Here is an 8,893-nt window from a genome sequence, read left to right on the forward strand (position 1 = left end):
GGCAGGAAGGTTTGACAGAGGATGAGGTATAGAAGGTGTTAGAGGCAAGAAGAAATTATGATAGATCTAGATTAAAATTTGGAGCTAAGACGAAATCAGAAATTAAAAATAAACTAGAAAAATTATTTTTGATTACGCTGACGTATTCGCGTGGAAGGAAAATGATTTAGGTCGAGTGAAAGGTGTAGAACATAAGATTGAATTGGAGACAGAAGTTCCTTTCAGAACACAGCAGTATATGATACCCATTGCACTGAGAGAAAAGGTCAAAGAACAGATCAATATTTTGTTAGAGCAAAATATTATCGAGGAAAGTAACCTATGCTATTCGTCAAAAAACCCTCTGGTGCTATCAGAGCTTGCTCGACTGCCGTCATATCAATGCCAAGGTCAAGTTCCATTCCGTGGCATTACCGACCATACATCAAATTTTAACGTGTCTTGGACATCAAAAGTGCATATCATCAGGTGGTAATAACGAAAGACTCTAGGCAATACACGGCATTTAACATCCCAAGCTTTGGCACATACGCATATAAAGTTTTGCCCTTGGGATACATCCAATCGCCCGCAGTGTACACAAAGATCATGGCTATGACACTTGCTAACGTTAGTTCGGAGGCGGTGACATATTACATGGACGATGTCTTTGTATACGTTAACGAACAAGATAAAATGGTGTCGGTGTTGAAGACCATCTTCCAAAGATTACGTAAATACGGTTTAAGGTTATCTGTTCAGAAGTGTCAATTTATTGAAGAGAAAGTTTTGGCACTAGGGCATATTGTAAGCGAAGCAGAATACGAAATCAGTCCTAAGGTAGTTCAGGCGATAAATGCATGCAAGCCACCAAAATATGCTAAGGAGTTGAAATCATTTTTAGAATTAACGAACTATGTTAGAAAATTCTGCAAAGAGTATGCAGAAATTGCAGCAGCTTTTCAGCCATTGCTTATAAAAGGTCACAAGTTTGTTTGGACAGATGAACATCAATAGGGTTTCGAAAAATTAAAAAATACATTGTTAAATGCACCACTCCTAGCACCTTTTCGAGAGAATTTAGAGACACGAGTATATACGGATGCATCGACTAAGTCCATAGGTGCTGTGTTGATACAAAAGCAAGAAAATAATGAATGGAATCCGATTCCGTACTATAGCAGAGTATTGCGACCACAGGAGGCGAAAAGACATATAGTAGAACTCGGAATCTTATCCGTGGTTAGTGCATTCAAAGCTTTTAATTATTATCTATATAATAAGGAATTTGAATTATTCACGGAATTCCGGTGTATAAAATATCTCCAGATGGATGAAATTGTACCTTTTAAACGTTCAAAGAACCACAGAAACAAGTATGTTATAGTTTTCGTTAACAGTGCCACAAGGTATTTTGTCGCTAAAGCAGTTCCAGCTATTATATCCGAAATAATAGCTGAAGTAATTTTTGAGGAATTGATAACAAAACATGGCATACCCGAAATTCTATCTATGGATAGACATAGTACTCATCGTAGCCAAATAATGGAAGAATTAGCAGAACGTTTCGGTATAAAATTAAAATTCGCAAATACCGATGCTCAATACAATATAGGTACCGCTGAACGAGCAATAGGGTCCATTCAGCAGGTAATGAAACACTATATTGATAGAGAATTCACAAATTGGGACGAGATTTTTTCATGCATTGTGTTTACAATGAATACGCAAGTTTACGTCGGTACGAAGCATTCGTCATACTATTTAATGACAGGACGTGAACCCAGGACGTTCCTAGAACAAGATATCCATATAGTAGTATATTGGCATATTGATATTTATCAATAAGAAGCAAAGTATTCTTTATATAACATATTACATGTCTAAGTTTATATTTGTATGAAAGACTAGACAGACGTTGGTTGCTCCCCTGCATAATATAGAATGGCTTGGGAACATTTCCGCCATCGCTCACAGCGCGAGCGCTGAATACCTCCCATCATCAAGGATGCGGGACTTATCAACCAACATGGAAGCTTGCTAAACGCCACGCCTGCATATAGTGAATAAAGCATTTTCATGCGATTTTCGATGCAATATGTATAAATTCTAACCGAATAAAGAATTGTAATGTTATAGAAAGATAGAAGAAAAATCAATACACGGATTAGTACATAAATATATACATATAAGTAGTTAGAAAGCGTATTTAGTACATAAATATGAGCGAAAATGAGTCTACTACAACTTTGAAAAAAGTAAAATAAGAGAGGAGAGAGAGAGAACTAATATGTAATAATAGTGACTTTTAGCACTACAATAGATTACATAAGAGTAGAAAAATAGTTCATTGTAAGGAAATATGCATTCTTTGTGCATGAAAAGTAGCAATGAAAGAATTAAAGAACAAATAAAGTAGGCCTACAGTAAACACAACGTAAGATTTTAATAATAGTAACCACAAACACAAATATAGAAACATATTAGCTCAGAATAGATAAAATAGACGAAAATAGATGAAAAGAGAATCTCACGCCTAGTTATTTTATATTTTGCAGAACTACGGAAAAGAAGACAGTGGTATTATTAGTAGTTTTATTAGCTTTAGGAATTTTAGTAGGGTTGGTTCTAATAATTACTGGATATGTAATATATAGATTACAGAAAATAGAAAAAAAGAGAGGAAAAATCGCTTGTATAGAAAACACGAAAGATACACTCTACGCATGTACTGACATATACTCAGTAATTCACAAACACAAAAGTGAAAAACACTTGAAAATAAACACTTTAGATCACAATGGTGAAATGGTGGAACAGGCACGAGAAAACACAAACATAAGGGGTGCACATATGTTAACAAACACTGCCGAAATCCAGGGTGTTGCAAATAGTAACACCAATTTTGAAGATGCCGATGCCGTAAATAAGCACGAACTTTTATCCCAAGAACCGAACAATGCTAAAGTTTACTTTACACCATGTGATACCGTTATTCTTTGAAAATTACTAAATTTTGGAGAAAATAACCACAAGCGCGAAATTTCCACAAGCGTGTGTTTCCCTTCCCAGAAATTTATGCCAAACGATTTGAATCCTTATTCATATGGCATATTTGGCGAGGTTTCTATTTTCGCATTCCCCGTCCAGCCCTTTATTTGCCTCGTTCCGCTGGTGGGTTGGGCTTAGTCAATATTCGTATCAAATGTCAAACGTTGTTTATGGCTGACACTTATGCAGCGCTCTCATCACTCAGTTCTATCACTAACCATTGGGTAAGTTGTTTCTGGAAGGATTATAGTCAACCACAAAACCCTACTTATATTCAATTCGTTGATCTGTGCCCGACTTATATCAAAACGTTTATCCGATATTGGAATTATTCCGGGATGGTTCTCCACCCTCAACCACACAATGCGCGATCGTTATATAGGACACTCACCGCACACTCTTTCTCTCACATCACTTTACGAGTACCTCAGATGTATCCACACGTAGATTGGCCGCAGGTGTTGTCTAATATCTCAAACCCTATCATACCTGAGTACATGCAGGTTGCGTGGTTTCAGGTAGTACATCAACTTCTCCCGACACGGGCGCGTCTCTATGAGATTCAACGAGCCCGAGATGCCTTCTGCGAGCACTGCCAGCAAGAGGACACTTTAGCCCATCGATATACACACTGTGTAGGCTCGCAATTAATTTGGCACACCATGCAGGAGGTGTTGGGCCGCATTACCCGTCGCCCGCCTTCATACTTCACGGTGCAATTTATGTTATTCCCTGATTTTCATTTTTATCCCCCCCACTAAAAATCGAGCGATGCTGTTTCTTCTTGCCAGCACTCTCATATATTTTCAACGCTTCACAACCTTGTTAAATGCACGCACGTATTTTGAATTTTTGAAACGTACACGACGAAAGTTATATACGCCAGTCAGGGACCGGCACCTTTTCAGCCGTTTTTTGGAAGTGGTTTTGCAATAACGCACATCCCTCTCTTTCAGAATAGCATTTTTTAAATGTCATATAATATTATTTTGTGATGTATAGTATATGTGTTATTATGTAATATAGTAAACAGGCTTCAGCATTCTTTACTACTACTTTTCTTGTGATGTCTAGTATATGTGTTATTATGTAATATAGTAAACAGGCTACAGCCTCCTTTTGTACTTAATTATGTTGGGCTTCTGTGGTTGTGTTTTCAGCTTGTAATTTATGTAAGGAAATAAAAAAAATATAGTGTAGCGGTAAAGTAAGGGTGTTACAGTTAATAAAGCTGTCCAGCATAGGTTCAAATCCTGTTCATTACAAACTTGCATTTTTACAAAGTGACAGTGAAGAATCGATTTCTCATATTCGACATGCAATGCTTAAGAATGTGGAAGATAACATCTTTATCATAATAGAGAATCTACAAATGTTTGTTGGGAAAGGGCAAGGTATTTAAAAGGATATTCGAAACACTTTATTGATCTGCAGTAAACACTTTTCGTGTTATCGTTCTCAGAAAGAAATATTACAGCATTTGTTGAACAAAGTTTGGGTAAAGCAATCGGTGGTGTAGTGGTAGATTACTAGACTTCCACACGGAAAATCTGGGTTCGATTCTCCACCAGGTAGGTTAACTGTTTCGCATAAAATAATGGCTGCAAACAGAGATTTATCTTCTGTTGGAAACTTACAAAGCATGACTGGCGAGAATTCGAATAAACAGTGTGTGCATTCTTCATCTTCCACTGTAATGTTAAGTATATTTCATATTTATATATGTCCCTCTCTCTCTCTTTCTTGACGTTTCCCTATCCTGTCGTTGCATCTTTCACTTCTCCTCGTCTCTCTCACGTATGCACGCACTTCATGTGTGTGTGCGTGTTCCAGAGTTAAAACGGTGCAAGAAACCGACAGACCTGGTCTTGAGAATGTAATTAACTGGCAACCTGGTCGAGTATTTCGTGCTCTGGGCATAACATTTCTAGTCCTGGTCATCTCTGAAAAAAATACTGTTTAAAAGCAAGGTAATAAGCAAAATATCTTTTTTATCATTTGGGTTACCGAGTCTCAGTCGAATTACCTGGTCACTACGGGTTTGAATCCTCGACCCAGTGGTGGTCCATAAGTTAACCAACATCATCCGACTGCCACTATGACCCGTTTGAGCTCTAGCGTGTTCATTCTCGCTGTGCAAATTTCAACGTTATATTCGCAAGGGGTGAAAGTGATGCTGGATGTTCGGTACAGATAAATCTTCGGAAAAGACTAGAAAAATTCAACTTCTTTTGTTATTTAAGAACAAAATTTCATTTATACTATTCGACACATATTTGTCAAATCTTATAATTCAATGTGATTTATTCACGTTGAAATTTGAAACATTCAAGATCTGCTACATCTATGAGGAACATTCAATTTTCCATTTGAACATTTGTAACTTTTCTTTATCATACGGTTTGCACTTTTAATATAGCATATTTCTGATAACAAATTTACCAGTAAAATAGCATTCATTCAATTGTACCTTCTTTCTTTCTTCCTTTTTTGCTTTCTTTCTTTCCTTTTATTTGGTTTGTTCACTTTGCATTAGTGTCTGGAATGGAAGATATGACCTACGCTACCCATTGGGTTATTAGAATGTAGTTTACATCAGCTAGTCCAATGAACACTACCGAATTTATAACCGAACCACACAGAAACAAGGCATGTGTTATACCGTTGACATTATCTTAGATGTGTCTGTGAGATCTACAGTTCTACTGGAAATTGAATATGCTATTCTTTTTGCAAGTGACTTAATGAATGTTTCAAGCTTCCTCTATATATTCGAATAGCCCTTAAAAGATATATAAAAACAAATGTTATTTGTATATTACTGTTGGGTTTCTGGTAACGGAACTTTATAATGTTAGGTTCTTTTCTTACTAAGTTTATAATTCCACATTTTTATCTGTTTTCCTTTTTTCTTCTTCTCTCGCCTTCTCTCTCTCTCTCTCTCTCTTTGCCTCATTCCTGAACCTCGGTGTAATAGACATCCATTGGTTTCAATTTTTCATTATGTGTGTTTCAGTTTCCCCCTAAATTAACTTAAGAATCTTGTTTCGTTTCGGTTTTGTTATTTCATTTTTCGATACTAATTCACGTGTGGTTTGAAATTAGAATTTCGTTCATGTTGTTAGCTAATTTTAGTATAAGAGAGGAGAAAGGAGGAGAGAGAGGAAGTCGTTGTCTGTCGCAATTTTTTTGATGCGGAGTGTACAAGCTGACTAGAATCTATAGAGTGCTGAATCCTACATTTTTTCCCAGCGGATATAATTGATTTCTAGCAGTGGAGGCGTGTTCGATCTTTGTCCTTTTGATTCGAAAGAAATTTAACATGAGAATTATCACACAACGGAACTTTTTTATAAAGTCCAGTGTACTGTCATTTATCTTCTTTACACTTAGCTTTGAGTAATGTTTTATAATTCACGATTAATTCAACTAACTGTACTTGTAATAAGAATTATACAAGACATCAGCAAAAGTAAACGATTTATAAAATGCAAGTATAATCTAAGGAGCCATCTAGAAAGAAATTAATATGTTACTGTATAAGTATAGTTTTATCAAAATTAACATATAAGTATGAAATATAAATTGTCGTATATATACGTTAGAATGTGTTTCTATCTCTTCAAACTCTAGGCCTAATCGTTGTTCCCTTACTTCCTTAATTACGAACTCACCAAACAATGTAATCGTACTTCCTTTAAGGTTAGCCTATGATAACTTCAAGAATTCGTCCATTCTCGTTAGTGCTAAAAGCCACGAATTAGTTCCGTCTCATAAATGATAGGAAAGTAGATAATGTTTCTTCCCTACGTTTAACTCGTACATAACACAACATTATTCTAAGTACTCAAAAACCGAACAATATTTTCAGCATGTTTATCATGGAAAAATGTAGAAAGCACGATCGAATCAAGTGACACGACACATGATTTCACCATTTTCCTCAAAATATTACTGATAATAATGTTTAGAAAATACACAAATGAACAAAATGCACAGCTTCTAAGGAAGGGTGAAGGGAAGGTATCCCATCATACCTAGAATTTCAAGATATTCTAGTGGTGGGTACAAATCAAATAAATATAACACAATTTCTAATTATGTTCATTTCGATGAGATAAATTACATGATGGGATAAAAAGTAGAAAAAACTAGGTCATGAGCAGGAGTTAAAAGAAAAGTAATAAAAATGATAATAGACGCGTAAGCCTCACATCATCTCCACCAAAGTCAGTCAGATCTTGTCAGCTCATAAACTCAGATAAGAAGTTAATAAATCGATATATTTGAAGATGTCAGAAGTAACAAGTTGCGCCCACGATTTTGTAAAATTAGTAAGTGGTAGAGCGTATGAGTCGAAATCTTACCACAGTTGCATTTAAATAAAACTGAGAACTTACGAAATCGAACTGATTGTATTGTTGAGAAGATAGAAATTAGTAAAAAGAGAAATCGCTGTTACGATATGTTAATCTACACGTTGTTACTTGATGCTTTCGGTCTTTCTTCCCTCTTGGTTCCATTGCTGGACAATGCTCGTCCATTCGTGGGTCTTCTTGATCTATGCTATAAGGTACACGATGAAGCGGATGGCAGTAAGGTATTGCATGACTCAAATAGTTACCCTGGTGTATCTGCGTTAATCGTCGATTACTTCCCTTACGTTGAAAACTGCAGTTTACGTAGAATAACTATAGGTCAGGAATGAGTACAAAGAAACACTCTATTATTTTATTGATGAAGAAATTATTATACATATTTAAGAGTAAGACGATAAAAGCAGGGAAACAGGTCTTTGATTCTAATGCATATGAACTTTTAAGAAAAAGAATTGACTTGTGTCAAACGATGAAGCGTTTCATTGAGATTAAGTTAAAATAAAGTACTCCAACGTTCAGAATGTTCCAAATAAAATAACTAGAAATGTATGTAAGTACATAACAATTTCTTACATCTTCACAAAAGGGAATCTCAAAAGTTTGCTCTGACGAAAAATGAATATATTTTTTTTCAAATTCTGTAATAACATTTACAGAAATATGAAGAAGCAAATCTATTTAGGATGTTTTATATATCAGTCTTATTGCAAAATAATATGCGTTCATCACAGCCTTGAGGTAAAGGTTTACACAACGAAAAGACGTAATATATAAACTGATGTACTAAATGAATTAAATTCAAATTAATAAATGTTTTAATTAAGTAATATTTCATGCCGTTGAATGTACTAATTGATTAATTTTATATACATGTACTTCTTTAATTTAATTTTCATTTTATTTTGTATTTTAAATCACGTAGGTAGTATAGTATTATTTTCAATATTATACCATATTTATTAAATGTTTCTGAATGTGATTAGAAATTAGCGACAGTACACGTACTTTACATGGTATAGCAATATACTCTATAATGTTTCACAACTAAACAAATAAGGAAGATAAAATTTCTGTGATTATAAGGTGGAATATTCTACAAAATAAACATAGTTCATTGTCCTTATTTCTGTCAGTAATTTTGACAGACTCAGAACTAGAAAACAAATATAACTAGGAAAGACATATTTAATTCCTTTCTTGTCATACACTAAAAGACGTCAGCATTTTGCTGACATTGTAATTTTTTAAATATATTTTTCCTATAAATATCATGGTGTGATACTTGCTACCAGTGTATCCAGGTAATCGGTAAAGGAAAGAGTAAAGTTCGTTTCCTCTCAGATCTCGACACCTTTTTAAAGGTGATTTCGCTATTCACTTTGTTATTTCTTAGTTACAAAAACACTGCTGATTGACTGTATTCATGGTGAATTACTGAACTTATACACTCCGCATAAGAAAAAGCGACAGCTAGCACATTGTAG

The sequence above is a fragment of the Thermobia domestica genome, chromosome 4, assembly GCF_964235325.1.
Source record: "Thermobia domestica chromosome 4, izTheDome1.hap1.1, whole genome shotgun sequence".
NCBI classification, from domain to species: Eukaryota; Metazoa; Arthropoda; class Insecta; order Zygentoma; family Lepismatidae; genus Thermobia; species Thermobia domestica.